We start from the raw sequence: 17,169 nt of genomic DNA on the forward strand, positions 1-17,169 counted from the left end.
TAACACTCTTGCAATGCAAAACCTATGGAAGTAGTTTGGTATAACATTCTTCTCTTTAGTCCTGATCCCCCGGAGGGAGCTTAGTGGTCATCGTGATGTCATGTATTATCTGTCTCCAAAAATCTCTGTGGTCATTTATTTTAACTTGTGCATATTTTTGTAATTTGGTCGATTTATCTTGTTGGGGATCTGCCTAGTAATCTTCGGCCTTATCTTCGGCCTTTTACCTTTTTTTGTATAGTCTTTCCATGTTTTCTGTGTCTGCTCTCGTAATATGTTTGAAGTATTTTAATTGTTAGAGATGGACTTTGCTAGAGACCCGTTTGCTGACTTTTAGTTCATTTAAAATTGAATATTGATCTGGTGATCGGCCCATGGAATTAGTAACATTCTTCTCCAATAAAACATTTCAATAGCGCCTATCTTTCTTTTTTCCGCTTGTCGTAGGGTCCGAGATTCACATCCGTATGTCAGTATTGGGAATATTAAGCAGTTAATCAACCTTTTTAGAGTTCTTGAAATTTAAGAGCCTTTCCATATTTTGGCCATCTCTTCATCACATCTACATTTTAATTCTTGCTACAGTGACCATGGGTTTGTGATCAATGATCCCGGATATACATTAATATGAGCTTACAACCTTAAACCGATCAATAGTGAATATGTGTGGATGATTGTTATGTAGTCTATCCACTTTGATTTTGATGCTTAATTTTTGACTGCATTTCAAATAACTGACTTTCGTTGTCAACCAGTCGGTCATTTACTTTTCGGCTATTTATTGAGATATCCTCTTCCCATCCTTCAAGCGCTCCTCTCATGCTATGCTCCACATATATATTAAATAATTGTGGAGACAGTATACAGCTGTCTGACACCTTGGTCTGGATAGAATTTGTTTGAGAGTGTATCAAGCACTTTAACTGTTCCAGTAGTGTGTTCGTATGGTTCAGTTATAAGTAAAATTAAGTGAGGGCCAACGTCCGCAATGAATAAGGTACGAGAAGAAAAAGAATATACATATCTCAAACATTTTGTTTTATTTAAATTTGAAGACAGTAAGGATTAATTGAAGACCCATTGGTATTTAGAATATCAGTGCCCTGTTGCACCGGTGGTGTTAAATTGGTAATAACTTCACATAGTTTCCTACATATTCTCCTTTTAGACATTCCTAATTCTTAATTCTTCTATTAAATTTATATTATATTTCATTCCTTAATTATCTCATTTGGTTCCGTCTAAGAAATATCTTAGCTCTTCAGTGAGTCGGGATGAAACTACATTCATAATCACCAATATTACACTTTTAAATTATTGGAACGATAACAACACCTTTCTACATCATTTTCTCTAAAAACAAATGTAGGTACTATTTGTTACGCCACTGTAAATTGCTGCTGGAACCAACAGTACCAACCGGTCTTTCTATAAAACTATCAGTCTTTCACGGTATCTAACCACAGCTCTTAAAATCCACACATAAAAACCTGGTGCGAATATTTTATCGGATGGTTTGTGTCGCCAAACTCAAGCAGTAAACTTCTGTGAAAGAACTAGAGAGCAGGTACTAATTCTATTTTTTTCTGTCTTGTTTATTGTCAAAAAATGACATTAGTGCTATATTTATATTGTTTTTAACAGTTCAACCTAATTTTTATTAGTTGATTTGCTATTTATATGCTGTAAAAACCCGAGGTACATATTAGTATTCTGAACAGAAGATTCATGAATGGTACTGTGTGGTAACTCTTTTGTGAATATATAATTATTTGTTAAGGTAACAGTATTATTCTTTATAGCGCACATATGTACGAGTACATACTCTATTATTGTTTGTATCACGTGATATATACGAGTAATTACTTCAAAATTTTGATTTTGTAAAAAATTTTGCTAATCATTGAGTTTTTTTTTTATTTTCTACAGAATACTATTTCGGTTATGTTTTCAGAATTGTTTTTCTTTATTATCATTTTCTCAATTTATTTATTGCATTTTATTCTAATATTTTCATCACTAAAATGTAAACTGTAAGTTTTTATTTCTCTAATTAAACTTATTTGAAGTTTATAGAATCTCCTTAATCCAAAAAGGAATATATTTTTAATTAACCTTGGCTTCAGAGGTCTGAGTTAGTTTTGGTCGTTTTATTCGTTTCTTCTCTTTTTCTGTCGTCTGCTATCCTTATTTTTTTTTGGTGTATCTCCGTACTGCATCTATCCATCTTTGATCGTTCTCTTCTTTTGTTGCTTGTGTCTTCACTTTATAATATTCTTACATCACTTCTTGTCTTTGTCATTCTTCATGTGTCCCCTTATTTGCTTTTTCCATATTTCCATTTTTCTTTTCTCATTCTGGTTGATTATTATGGTGGGTATTTCACATCCTTACAATGCTCTTGGTCGTATTTTTATTTAATATTAGGATTCTGCCTACCGTAGGTATATTATTTACCCTTGAATATTGTGGTTAATATTTTTTCTTGGAATTTTGGTAAAATTGTTTTTTCTTGATTTTTTTCGGTATAACAGATTATAAGCAATCTGCGATAACTATGGCTTAATGTTTGTTAATTAAAACTATTGAATTAGGCTATTTTATTTACTCCACTAATTAGGTACCAGTTTGAAAACAAAAACTTCCTTCTACTATTATTCTGTTAGCTAGTTAATATTATTTCCGCTAGTTATATCAGTTTTTATGCAAGTTATATTGATCTCATTACATCGTGCAACATATTCCACATCGTGGAGTCATAGTCCTATTTAAAATTAATAAAAGGTATATAATTCAAAAGTTTCTTCATAACCAGTATTATACCATGCGGTCCATATATATGGAATAAATTCATTTTTGGCGTTATTATGTACTATCTGTAAAAACCTGAAACAAAACCCCTCTGACCCCCTCGAAAATTTTAAATAACAAAGGGGGGCGTGTGACACCTTATTAGAAAGGGATTTTAGTCCTCTGTTCGGAAATATAAAGTTTTTTAAGTTTAGTGTAATCATAACTGAGAAAACTGATTTTTAAGATGTAATATTTTGATAATGTCTGTCACAAAACTTTAGGTTGAATGAAGATAATAATGTCACATATTATTAAGAATGAATTTTCCAATGTAATTTTCAATTAAATTAAATGTTCAAAATAACCACCATTCACTTCTTGACAATCGCCGAGGCGATTTTGGAATTCTCGCACAACATTTTGTACGACCTCGGGGGTTATTTTGTTAATTTCTTCCGTTATCCTAACTTTTAAATCAGCAATACTGTTTGGTCTATTAAAATATACTTTAGTTTTTAAATAACCCCATAAGAACTAATCGAGAGGAGTCAAATCGGGAATCTAGCCGACCATTCGATGGTTCCACGTTTTCCAATCCACCTATTGGGAAAAACCTCGTTTAAATAATTTCTAACTATACGTGCAAAATGCGGAAGAGCTCTGTCTTGTTGGTTAAAAATAGATTGATCTATTCGTAATGTAGGCACTAAAAAGTTAATCAAAAAATCTAGATAAACCTCACCATCAACTGTGCCCTCAAAAAAATAAGGACCAATAATTTTATTGTTACTGATACCAGCCCAAATGTTAATTTTTTTAGGATATTGCGTGAGTCTCATACACCCAGTGAGGCTTTTCTCTGAGTTTGTTAACCGTTTAGTTTAAATGAAACGTCGCTTCATCAGAAAAAACTATTTTGTTTATGAACTGCAAATCTGAGTTCATTCTGCCCATCATCATTTAACAGAATTCTTGCCTTCTATCGGGATCATCTTCATTTAACTCCTGAACTAACTTAACTTGTAAGGGTGGTATCTTTCTTTATGCAAAACTCTCAAAATGACTCTCTCTTAACTCTCAAATTTACTTACGTCAATGACGACGGCCAGCTTTCGAGTTGTCTTATGCGGATTTTCCTCAATCTCTAAAAGTACATCTAAATTTTTTTCATTAGTAAATTTAAGATTTTTACCTTGTTATTCAACATTTTTCACATGTCCAGTATAACGAAACTTCTTTTCAATTTTTCTAACTGTAGACTGCGAAACTTTTTGACCAGGGTATTTATTATTTAAAATTTCACAAACCTCCTTTTGAGTTCTTGTTATATTACCAAAACGAATCATAATTAAAATGTCTATTCTTTGGGTCTCGGACAAATGAGCCATAATTAAATTTAATACGCGCAAAAATATTATACTGCCGTCTTTAAGTAACTTTAAATACCTAAATGACAGCAGCCTACTAGATTCATATCAATTGTTTATTTGGCCTTTTGACTAATATTTTATTATCTTTAAAGTTTTTTCCCTAATGTTTAGCAGAACAGATACGAAAATACCTGATTATTTCTAAAGTATATTTTAATATACCAGGCAATAATGCTGATTTAAAAGTTAGGATAACAAAAGAAACTAACAAAATAACCCCCGGAGTCATACAAAATGTTGTACGAGAATTCCAAAATCGTCTCGGTTATTGTCAAGAAGTGAATAATGGTTGTCAAGTTGAACATGTAATTTAATTGTAAAAATCAATTTTCTCAGTTATGATGGCACAAAATTTAAAAAACTTTATATTATTTATAATTCAGAGGGGGTGCTGGAAGGGGATAATATTTTTATACTGTAAATTGTCAATTTAAGAATAAAAATCGACCTGTTTCAGGTTTTTTCAGATAGTACATAATAACGCTAAAATTGAATTTATTCCATACATATGGACCTCATGGTATAATGGGCGAGTCTTCTACAGCTTCCACCGTTTCTCCTAATTTCCAGCGTTTTCTGTCGAAGCAATCTTTTAAATTTCTGGAGGTCATTGAATCTGTAACATCTTCTCTCCATGACCGTCTTGGTGTACCTAGTTTTGTTCTAGCGAGTAAAGTCCATTTTTCTATGCTTTTGGCCATCTATTTTCAGGCATTCTCAGCAGGTGTCCATAAAAGTTTAGCCTTTTGAGTTTGATAGTGCCAATTTTCATTTCTCTCCTAATGTCTACATTCCCCACCCTATCAAATCTAGTGAGCCGGCAACATCGTCTCCAAAAGTCCATTTTGTATGACCTTAATTTTTCATTTGTTTCTTTGATTTATTCCCCAGACTTCGGCTCCGTACAATTCAATCCTTTCTATTATTGTTTTATAAATTCTTCTTTTATTTTCTTTTGTTATTTTATTACTCCAGGATAGTCCGTGTAGCTGTCTGGTGCCTGATCTTGCTTGGCTAATCCTAGAATCTATTTCTTCATTACTCCTTGCTTTTGATGTTTTTGATGAATTTTATAGTTCCTATTTCAATTTGTAGGCTTTCTTTTTTTTTCTTCTGCAACTAAGTACTCGATACTATTTTATCTTCTCCTGAGATTCGATTATTTTTCATTTTTTTTCAGGGCCTCTTTGGTTGAGCACCCCAGTTTTTACTATAATTGGAGGTTGAGTATTATTATCTTTTCCTCTTGATCTATATAGCTCTGTCTAGAACTCTTCGATTATTTTTAATATTTCATCTCTGTTTGTAGTTTCTTCTCCAGCTCTGTTTCTTAGTTTGTTAATTTCTATTTTTCCCTTTTGTACTTTCCTTCTGAAAACTTTAAAAACTGAAATCGATCCATTACGAATACACTGTCTCGATTATTAACGTTGTCTAATAAAAATATGTCCTGAAGCTCGTCAAAGAATCTTTCTCTTTTTTTCATTACTTTCCACATATCGGGTGCATAGATACTTATAAAATGAATCTTTCCATCGGCGACATTTATTGTAAAATGTATTATATTCTCGTTTACATTATTTAACTCCTTCGATGCTGTATTTTTTTTATGTATATAGATGTAATTGCATATGTACACATCTCGTAAGACTCAAAACATTTGATATAACGGTTGCATTTTAGGTTTTATATCATGCAAAACTTTTTGTAGAAAATATATTTTTTTAAGCACTAAAGACCAAATCTTTCCTTATGGTTTTAACTTACTAAATACATATTATATATCAACGTCAAATAAGGAGTGGAGTTTCGTAATATTGGTTTATTTTTAATTACACACACAATTAATAAAAAATAAAGGATTTTATGTTTATTTTATATTTTATTTTATTTGCAATACTTTTTATTGTTTTCTATTATCAAAACATATTGCCAATCGTATTATACAAATTACAGAAAAAATGTACTATATAAATCATTGAATGATAAAAAGTAGTTCTTTTGAATACGTGTTATTGAACTGATGTGTTAATAATTACATAGATATCTGACATAGTTTATACAGGTAAGAGTCTTGTTTAAACTATTGGTGAAAAATACTAAGACTAAGACTTTTTACGTCATTTATACAAACTTTTTTCTTGTTGTAGAAGCAGTTTTCTTTTTTATTGATCTCATAAGTTTTTCTTATAATTTTTTAAGGTCTGCTTAACCGTTTCAGCCCTGACTTTTTTAACTTATCTTAAAAATTAGTTTGATACATTTTTACAAACATTTACGTGTAAATAATACCTGGTATTTTTTTTTTACAAATTTTTTCTTCTACCATTAAAATGATCCAGAAAGCTGTGGCAATTGCCACCACTAGGTTCAGATTTATTCAACATGATATTTTTTATAACAGATCTTTTTAATTATAACATAAGAAAGTTTGATATTTTTCACACTGTGCACGAGATACAGGATTTAAGTTTGCATCTCTGTTCATGACCATCAACAAGGCTGGGCCAATGAACAATATTGTTAAACATTACTTGTTAAACTGGTACCAAATGTTTTTGTCTTTTGACTGTTGAAGGAGTTTAAGCAGAAGACACAGAATGAGGTCTTCCAAATTAAGGTTTTCTTTCTAATACCTTTAAATGTTGCTTTATCAACATTTAATGTAAATTCTAATAAATCTTTTTTTTTTTTGTAGAATTGTTTGAATTATTTTGATCTATCCACTTTTTTCATCGAATAAAAGGTCGATATAGGGAAACCAAAAATCGCTTTTATTAACACCGCCCATACTTTTGCTGTACAATCTAATAATTGCAGGTCTGTCAATGTACGTATGAGATCTCTGTTTTTTGTCCAATCATCTCACTTTCTTAATATGGAACTATAGGAAGAAAATTAGAACGTTAAAACGTTTAAAACAAATATAAAAGTTTATTGCGAGTGATTAATAAAGTTAAAATAACTTTTAATATAACCAACAAATTAATAATAATAATTTTATACATAAAAAAAAATTCTTTTTTCAAATCTGGATGGAAGAGAGTTAATCGTAAGACACTGCGGCCATGTTGAGTTAAAATTGCGTCTCTATCGAACGTTTTAAATTTTGGCTTATGGAGTTTAACTCTTTCGATACTGTTGCCGTAAAAGTACGATTTTCATTTGCAGCTTTGATGAGCGAGCGCCGTACTATTACGCAAATTAATCTCCATCGTTCAGATTCTGTCACCGTACATTTTTAAGTATTTACATCTTTGAAGAGCTATAATCGTAATAGTACGTTCTACATTGTCCATCTTGCTTACTAGTATCGTTCATGTACGTTACGATCCACAAATACACCATACTGATGCTGTACATACGCGGCAGCACATCACCCACCCTAGCGCCGTACTTTCTGAATACTGTTTTTTTGAAGTTTTACGAAAACAAATTCCACTACTTCGATATAACGAATATAAACAAACTGCCGACAAACGAAAAACGATTCAACTACTTCAATATAAAGAATGTAAACTACTGAGTGGCCGTCTCGATCGCGAAGTGCAAAATTTTCCCGGCGCCGTATATGAGCAACGCGCAACCAATACTTGGCCCGTAGCGAAAGGGTTAATAATGTTACAAATCAGGTTTTAACATATTCTTGTCAAAATAAATTTTCTTAGTCCTTAAAATTTCTATCGTAATTTATTTTCTAATGTTATCATTCGTTGCTTTATCTTTTTGAACATTGTGATAAGGGACATTGTCAATAACCACGACCAACTTTCGAGGTAGGATAGGAATTAATTTTTCTTCCAACCACTTTTTGTAATTCGTAAAATTCATTTCGTGATAGTAGTTTCCGGTATTTGAATTTAATTTAAAAATCAATGTGAACAATAATGCTGCCTTTTTGAAATGGGCCTATTTAGCTAGTTCTTCATTAGAATTGTCGTTCCAACAAGTAGCAATGGTATGTAAACCATGAATATAAGTTTCATTTATATATACAATCGTTTTATTTGACTGTCTGTACGATTTCACGGCAAGTAAACAAGGTATTCTTAAGTGACGAATATCATGTCTTTCAATTAATATTTTTCTGTTCGTGTTCGTCTTTCTCCAGCGAAATCGTATTGATTTTATTACTTTTTAAAGTAAATATTCAAATTAAAGAAACTGGATATATAGGAGTATATCCAGTTTCTTTAAATTCTCTAAAATATTAGGCGTCCTAAGTTGCCATGTGATCAATTCCTTTTATAATTTAAACATTATAGTTTTTATATGGAGAACAGCTCCCAAAGGAATGGACGGCGGCATATATGACATCTATATTTAAGAAAGGAGATAGAAAACGATGCGAAAACTACAGAGGAATAAGCGTAATATCATCAATAGGAAGATTATATGGGAAGATACTGCGAGAAAAGATAGAGCAAGCGATAAAAGGCAAAATCGGGGAGGATCAGGCAGGCTTCACGGCAGGAAGATCATGCATAGACCATATATACACACTGGAACAACTGTTGGAAAAGAAAAAAGCAAAAAATAGAGATATGCACTTGGCATTTGTGGACCTGAGAAAGGCGTATGACTCTGCACCGAGGTCAGAACTATGGGAGGCAATGTACAAATTAGAAATACAGACGGAACTCATAGATGCTACAAAAGCTCTGTATAAAGAAAATAAAGTGTCCATTAAAATGGGAACAAGAATCATAGGAGACTTCACCACAACAAAAGGACTCCTGCAGGGTTGTTCCACATCTCCAACCCTATTCAAAATATACTTAGAGAAAGCCTTGACTACATGGAAAAGAAAATGCGAAGGCATGGGAGTACCGGTACGGAACGAATACCTATATACGTTAAGTTTTGCAGAAGATCAAGTAGTGATTGCACAAGACCAAGACGACCTCAGCTACGTGATGAAGAAACTACAAGAAGAATATACCAAGGCTGGCCTAGATATTAACCTCGCGAAAACAGAGTACCTATCTACAAGTGAAGAAGACATAGAAGATCTACAGATTGATGACAACGTAACAATTAAAGGAAAGGATAAATTCAAATACCTGGGGTTTATAATCACGAAAAGGGCAACAACAGAGGAAGAAATTACACAAAGATTAGGACAAACAAGAACAGCAATCCGACAACTTAACTCAGTATGGTGGGATAGACACCTAAATATGAAGACAAAAACGCAGATTTATAAAACATTAGTGCGAAGTATGATGACATTTATGGGGCTGAAAATTGGATCATAAACAAGAAAAACAGCAGTAAGATAGTAGCAACAGAGATGGAATGCCTGCGAAGATGCTGCAGAGTAACAAGAATGGATAGGAGAAATAATGACGAAATAAAGCAAAGAACACCAATAGAAATAGACATACTAACATATATAGAACAAAAAAGACTAAAGTGGTATGGACATGTAAGAAGAACTAGCGACAGCAGATGGATAAAGAGACTAACCGAATGGAGCCCCATAGGAAGGAGGAAAAGAGGACGACCCCGAAAATCCTGGAGGAACGAAGTAGACGACGCCATGAGTAAGAGAGGACTAAACGATGAAGAATGGAACAACAGAGAGAGATGGAAACGGTTGAGCGAGGGAAGGCAGTGAATACTGTAGAATCCCTAAATATATATATATATATATATATATATATATATATATATATATATATATATATATATATAGTTTTTATATATCAAAGATGAAATTCAAAATTATTCTAACTATATTTAAAGGGTTTTACCCACATATTTAGTGGCTTCAAACATGTACACCAGATAGCACTGATGATGGTATAGTTATTCCGAAAACCTTCTGTGATATACCCCGATGTGTTTTTTTTACTAATGTACCTTTTATAAAGGAAATTTTTTAAATAAAAATATAATTCTCTCGATTTTTTTTTGTACATTTACGTCGTGAGGTTAATAATAAACGAGGTAATTCAATAATTACACTTAGTCGCTATTTTCCTCTTAAACTCGGCAATATAAAGCGCACAAAAAGTTTGCAAAGAAGAAATTGTAGGAAATCGCAAATGCAAAAAATGAAGTGCTTACCGTTTTGTCGAAAAGTTGAAAATGGCCGAGATATTGAATAAAAACAATTCCTATAAAACCAATCCCCTTTAAGTCTTACGCTCGCGCCTTTGCCGCATAAGTATGACCTCAAATATTAATTTTAGCAAAAAATGAAAGAAACCAAACTTGTATAAAACATAATTCCTTCAATTTTTGTTTTTGTACATTTATGTAGTAAAGTTAATATTAAACGAGATAATTAAATAATTATGCCTTCATCCTCTTCCATTAGTATGCCCCTTAACTCGAAAAATATCGACCGCGCGAAAACAATTGTAAAAAAGAAATTGTACGAAATTGCATTTTAAAGCATTTTCAGTCCTTAGGGTTAACATTTTCAGTCTTTACGGCGGCTAACACGGCGGTGAAATTCAGTCGAGAAATTTACACGAATATTGACCCCCTCCCACCAAAAGTTTAGAATAATAAAATTTGGGTTAGCTCGTCATGCAAAGTTAGGCACTTTTCATCTAACCCGACTGGACTATAATATTTTTACGGGATTTATAGTTGCGTCTATAAAAAAGCAGTAAATTGTATCTTTTACCCACCATTGTGTAATTTCTTTCCTTTTTTTATTTTTCCCTTTTACTTATAGACAAATTGCCTATTTTATCTTTATAGGCCCCCTCCGTACTTAAATAATTTTTTTACTTTTCTCTGTAACGTAACTTCTTTTTTTCTAGAAAATGTCTTTATTGCTTCCGTCGCCTCACTAATTTTTTAATATTTACTGACGAGATAAAACTATCAACTTACATCAAACATCATAGCTGGTACGAAATTGTTAAGAGCAAATTATACTTCGAAGTCGAAGCAGTCCTATTATTATATTAAACTTTACGGTGTTTACTTACACTCGTTTATGTAACACTTGTTACACCATAATGTCCATATTCTGTAAAGTTTTTCACACCACACATACAATATGTTTCAGTGAGCAGCCATTTTGTCTCTTCCAATTTAAAGATCACTTCTTCATCTCTCTTGACCTTTCTGTAGCTTAATCTCTATGTTGGGAATTCACAATATGTGCTTACACATATTTCACAATAAAATAATTGGATGATAAACATTTACATTTATAAAACAAAATGCTGTAGTTCCGGTTATAATCAAAATTAATAATTAATTCATTATTTAAATCATTTACGTTTTTAAATAGATTTTTAAAAAGATAAATCATTTTTATTTATATATAATTTATGATTAACGTTTAATGACCTAAAAAATACACGTAAAAAGTAAGGATATATCTGAAAATAATTGAATATTTTTTCTTTTCCTGTGGACATTTTTAAAACAATTTCTTTAAGCCCTACATGTTTCTTGGTTTTCCATAACGCTTGTTAATATTGCTATGTGTATTAGAGATTTATCAAGAAATAATCTGTTATTTAAGTTTTAAGATCACGATCCGTCCTCTCCATTTAGCCGATCTTGAACCTTGTAACCTTAGAGGTATACAGAGGGTAAACAAATTAATTGAGCAGATAATGTTATTATATGTATTAGATCTCACAAGAAAAGCTGGGCAGCCGTAGCAGAACATTTTACTGAGAATTTTATTTTTATTTGTAATAGTAGACTAAATAAGTTACAGAATATATATATATATATATATATATATATATATATATATATACTCGTATATATATATATATAGATATAGATATAGATATATATATATATATATATATATATATATATATATATATATATATATATATATATATATATATATATATTCGGTTTTTTATAACGTCTTACGACGTTGTCCGACTCCCAAACGCCACTGTATTCTGTCTTGAGTTAGGTCTTCGTCCAGATTTCGAGCGCTAATCGCTTTCCTAACTCCCAGGTTCCAGCTCTGTGGTGGTCTTCCTCGTTTCCTCTTCTCTGGGGGTTGCCACATCATCGTTTTTTTAGGCAATCTTTCGTCCCCCATTCGGCTCACATGGCATCTTCTGATGGCATCCATTTCCGTGGCTTCGACCTTTTTCTTATATTTTTCGGTTATTCTCCATGTCTCAGCTCCATAAAGTAGGCTAGTTTTAACCATTGTCTCATAGATGTTCCATTTTCTTTTCTTTGATATTTCTTTACTCCATAGAATTCCGTTCAAACATGTTATAGCTCTTCGTGCTTGTACAATTCGATGTTCTATTTCTCGTTCGTCTTTTCCACTACGGTCGAAGATGACGCCCAGGTATTTATATTCGTTGCATGGATTTATTTTTTGATTGTCATCGATATCGAGTTGTTCTGCTTCAGCTCCAATTGAGAGGTATTTTGTCTTTTCTAAATTGATATTTAATCCCCATTTCTGGTATTCTTCAATTAGTTTTCTAAGCATGTATTCCATGTCATCTTTGTCATTTGAGTTCACCACCTGATCATCTGCAAACTGTAAAGTATATATGTAATCCTGATCGTTCAATTGTATACCCATTCCTTTGACTTTCCTTCTCCATTGTTTCAGAGCTGCAGAGATATAAATCTTAAATAGAGTCGGAGAGATACAACATCCTTGTCTGAGACCCTTAGTAACTGCAAATTTTTCAGCTAAGAGGTTTTCGAATTTCATTTGGGAGTTTGAACCATAATATAGATCTTTGAGAGCACTAACCAATGTTTGATGTATGTTTGATGTAATATATATATATATATATATATATATATATATATATATATATATTATCACACTACGTAATCTTTATCAAAGAAAATACAAATTTGAAGATGAAACAAATCCAAATTCATTATGAATATTACTTGAAAAACTAATTGTTATGTTGTGTTAAGTTGTAAATCTACCTTAATATTTGTAAACCTACCTTAACATTAGTGACATGTCAAATAGAAGAAGAAGCCCGAAAGTGAAAGAGAAGGACAGACATTGAGAGTCGACAGACTGGTCTTATGGCTCTTTAGAGATAATTATGTATTAGTATTAGTTTGTCTTGACAGGAATGAGTCGTCTAATATAACAAAAAGCCAACAGAGTAGCACAAACACCAATTTTCGTTTTTACGAATAATAAATACTTACAATACTCAAAATAAGACTTTTAAAACGATGTACCCAGGGAATGCTGAAATATATGTGGACTAAACCTGAATATCAATTAGCAAAACGAAAGCGATGGAACAGGGAATGTTGGGAACGTTGGGAATTGACTTGAAAGAGAGAGAAGGTAACGACTGGATATTAAAATTACGAATGCGAAAAGATGTCATAAAAAGGCAGCAAACTATAAAATAGTTAGAAATTTTAGGATGAATGGAAAGTCTTGATTATGATAATGTTGACAACCATAGGGATACAAGACATGAAGAGAAAAATAAATAGTGACAAGGAAAAAGACACTTTGTTCAATAATTAACCATGGATTCTTTTATTCCGTTAATATTTTTGTACGTGGTCGGTACACTGTTGTCGATAGAAAAATATTATTAGGTACATACTCTATAATTACCGTTAAATATAACGTTTGAATGGGATTAAGTAATTATTGTATTTGTAACCAATTTGCAGATTGCATTAATGAGAAAAATGTTTGTGAAATAGGTTTAAATTCAATAGTAGGGAATTTGTTAGGTTAGTTTCTTGATGACAGCTTGGATGGTATGTACATCAAAATCTTCTTTGTTTTATTGTGTGAATGTTTAAAAAGAGAATTTTCTTTCTGTTCCTAATACTTTTTTAGTTACTTTTTGTTAGAAAAGAATAGGAATATATGCTTTATTGCCACTGAAAATTGTACAATTTTGTGGACAAATCTTACAAAAGGCCTTACCGGTAGTAAGGCAATAGGTGTATAATAATAATAATAATAATAAATGTCTTTATTAACAACAGATTAAATTTTCTTTACAATGAAATATAATATTAGTAGGGCGAGATTCAGTTTGTGTACCACTGTGCAACAGCGGCACACAACTGTTCTTCCACCTAACCCCCCGAAAATAGGATAGATAGACTATATCTAAATAATGAAATTGTATTTACAATAAAACATAAAAATACTAAGTACATATTAAATTTATAAATTATAAACTATTTAGTTTTTTTTAATTCTTAAATTTTTAAATTACTGTTCAGCTAACAACTGCTCATAAATTAATCTCTTGAACTTGACTCTAGACAGATTTTTAATATTGTAGGACAAACTGTTAATATTGCAAGCAATTGAATATGAAAATGAATGTTTAAAAAAGAATGTTGTATGTTTAGGTAAAGTGAGAGTATACTTGTGTCTAAGATTAAGATTATGAACGTCCGTCCTATAAGTTATTCGATTGTACAGGTATGGTGGAACTCTCTCTTGAATGATTTTATGGTAAAAACATAAAGCATGGAGTTTCCGACGATTTTTCATATTTAGCCACTTGACTACAGTGAAAACATGACTTATCCTTTGAAATTTCCTGATGCCAAAAATCAAACGCAAACAAGAATTTTGCAATTTCTGTATTCTCCATGAATCAAATTCAGTGAGACACGCATTGTAAAGCACGTCACAATAATTTAATTTTGATAATACCAGAGCATTACATAATAATGACTTTGTGACCCTACTTAATAAATTGCGGCTTTGATACAGTAATTTTAAAACGGCGTAAGCTCGTTGTAAACAAATACTTACATGATATGTAAACCTTAAATCTTCGTCGAACCAAACCCCAAGGCTATTAATCTTTTTGCTTAAAATTAAATTGTCATTTCCTAAGATAATTCGATTGGCATAATTCTCTAAAAATATTTTCCTATGGAGATTCCTCCCAAAAATGATACCCTGAGTTTTTGATGTATTCAATTTTAAACAATGATTTTGAGAAAAAATCTGCAGCTGAAGAAGGTCATGATTTATTGCATTTACCGCTTGATCACACTCATTTGGATAAAATGACATATAGAGTTGGGTATCGTCTGCATAATAATGTTGTGAACAGGACAAAAACACAGAAGGAAAATTAGATGTGTATATAGAGAATAAAATTGGACCTAATATAGATCCTTGAGGCACACCAGTATTAAGATCTAGAAATAAAGAAATATTTTGATTAAGTTTTACTGCTTGACATCTATTAGAAAGATAGGATTTCATTAGATCAACTGCTCTCGCTTCTAGACCAATATATTTTAAAATAGAGAATAACAAGTTATGGTTAATTGTATCAAAAGCTTTTGAGTAGTCTAGAAGAATTAGAATTGATATTTTGTTTTGGTCATAGGCTCTAAAAATATCATCTGTAATATTTAATAAAGCAGAAAGACAGCTATATCTGGACCTAAAACCGGACTGCATCATAGGGATTATGTTGTTATTTTTTAAATGCGTTTGTAACTGAATATCAATCACCTTTTCCAAAATTTTAGATAATGTAGGCAGTACACTTACTGGTCTTAATTCATTCATGCTTTCTGTATTTTTAGTCTTCGGTAACGAAATAACATGTGCCCGTTTCCATTTAGTGGGAAAAATTGAATTTGTTAAGCAAAAGTTAATGATGTGTGATATACGGTAGATGAAAGGGAATACACAGTTGAAGCGTTAATATGTTAATACCATCATCACCAATAGCTTTACTTTTAATATTATTAATAATATGTAAAATATTAATTTCAGATACTGTTTTAAAGGTGGGAGAAGAACTGAGGGAATACTTAAAGTTATTTTCATAGAATATTTGTGTATCAATGTCTGCTTTCATGTTTGGTATGACTTCAATAAAGTGTTTATTTATCTCATTTGCATTCCACACGTTTTTAATTTCAAAGTTATTTTTGATTTTGCAATTATTTACCAAATATTTTAAATTATTCCACATATCTTTAGAAGATTGATCATGTATGTTTTTAAAATATGATTTTTTCTCCCTTATAGTCATGGCTGTTACTAAGTTACGCAATACTTTGTAGTCATTCCATTGATTTATATTTCTAGTTATAGTATAGTTGCAAACACTCGATTGTTCTTCACCCTTATGAAGAGGAATAATAATGGCCGTCTTTGGGCACTCTGGAAATATACCTTTTTCAAAGTAATCATTAATTAGTGAGACCAGAACTTCTAACACATTTTTTGGGAGATTTTAGAAAATTTTTGTGGATAGCTCATTAGTATTACAGAAAGATTTGCTTGTGATACTGTTAATTGTTTGGATCAGTTCAGATTTATCAACTGGTCTTATAAAGAATTAATTCGAGACCTTTTTTGAATTGAGGAGACAAGAAATGGGATCTTGTTGTGACAAAATAGTTGATGTTACTCACAGTAACTAAGTATTCACAGTTACAATTTTTACTCACAGTAACTAAGTATTCACTTAGATTTTCAGGTTTTGAAAGGGAAAATCTTTGAGCTGTGTTAGTTTTATTTCAAACATCGTTTATTATGGACTGTTTCTTTTGATACACTTTTAGAGCTTCACAGACGATTTTGATAGTACGTTTTTTACCTTTAGATAGATTCCTCTGTACTTGGTGATATATTCAGTGACAAAGAAGTTGGTAGTAAATTTCTTGATGTACTGTAGCAAACGCTTATTCTTGACTGATATGCGGATAACTTTAGTAGTCCAAAGTTTGTTATGTTTTGGCTTAGTTGTAATTAAAGGAAATGCCTTATTGAAAATACAGCCAAGACTATCTAAAAAATCACTGAAATTATAATCTACGTTCACAAAAGGAAAATGCGACGTAGAAGTCAAGCAAAAATTTTGGAATTTACTTATGTAAGTTCCGAGCGGAAAAATTCTACCTAAACGTCAGGTTTTCGAGGAGGGTTTGTTGAGAGTGTTTGTTGTAGTGTATGAGAGTGTTGGGAGTGTTCCTAATACTTTTCTGA

Source organism: Diabrotica undecimpunctata, chromosome 1, assembly GCF_040954645.1.
Source record: "Diabrotica undecimpunctata isolate CICGRU chromosome 1, icDiaUnde3, whole genome shotgun sequence".
Classification (NCBI taxonomy): domain Eukaryota; kingdom Metazoa; phylum Arthropoda; class Insecta; order Coleoptera; family Chrysomelidae; genus Diabrotica; species Diabrotica undecimpunctata.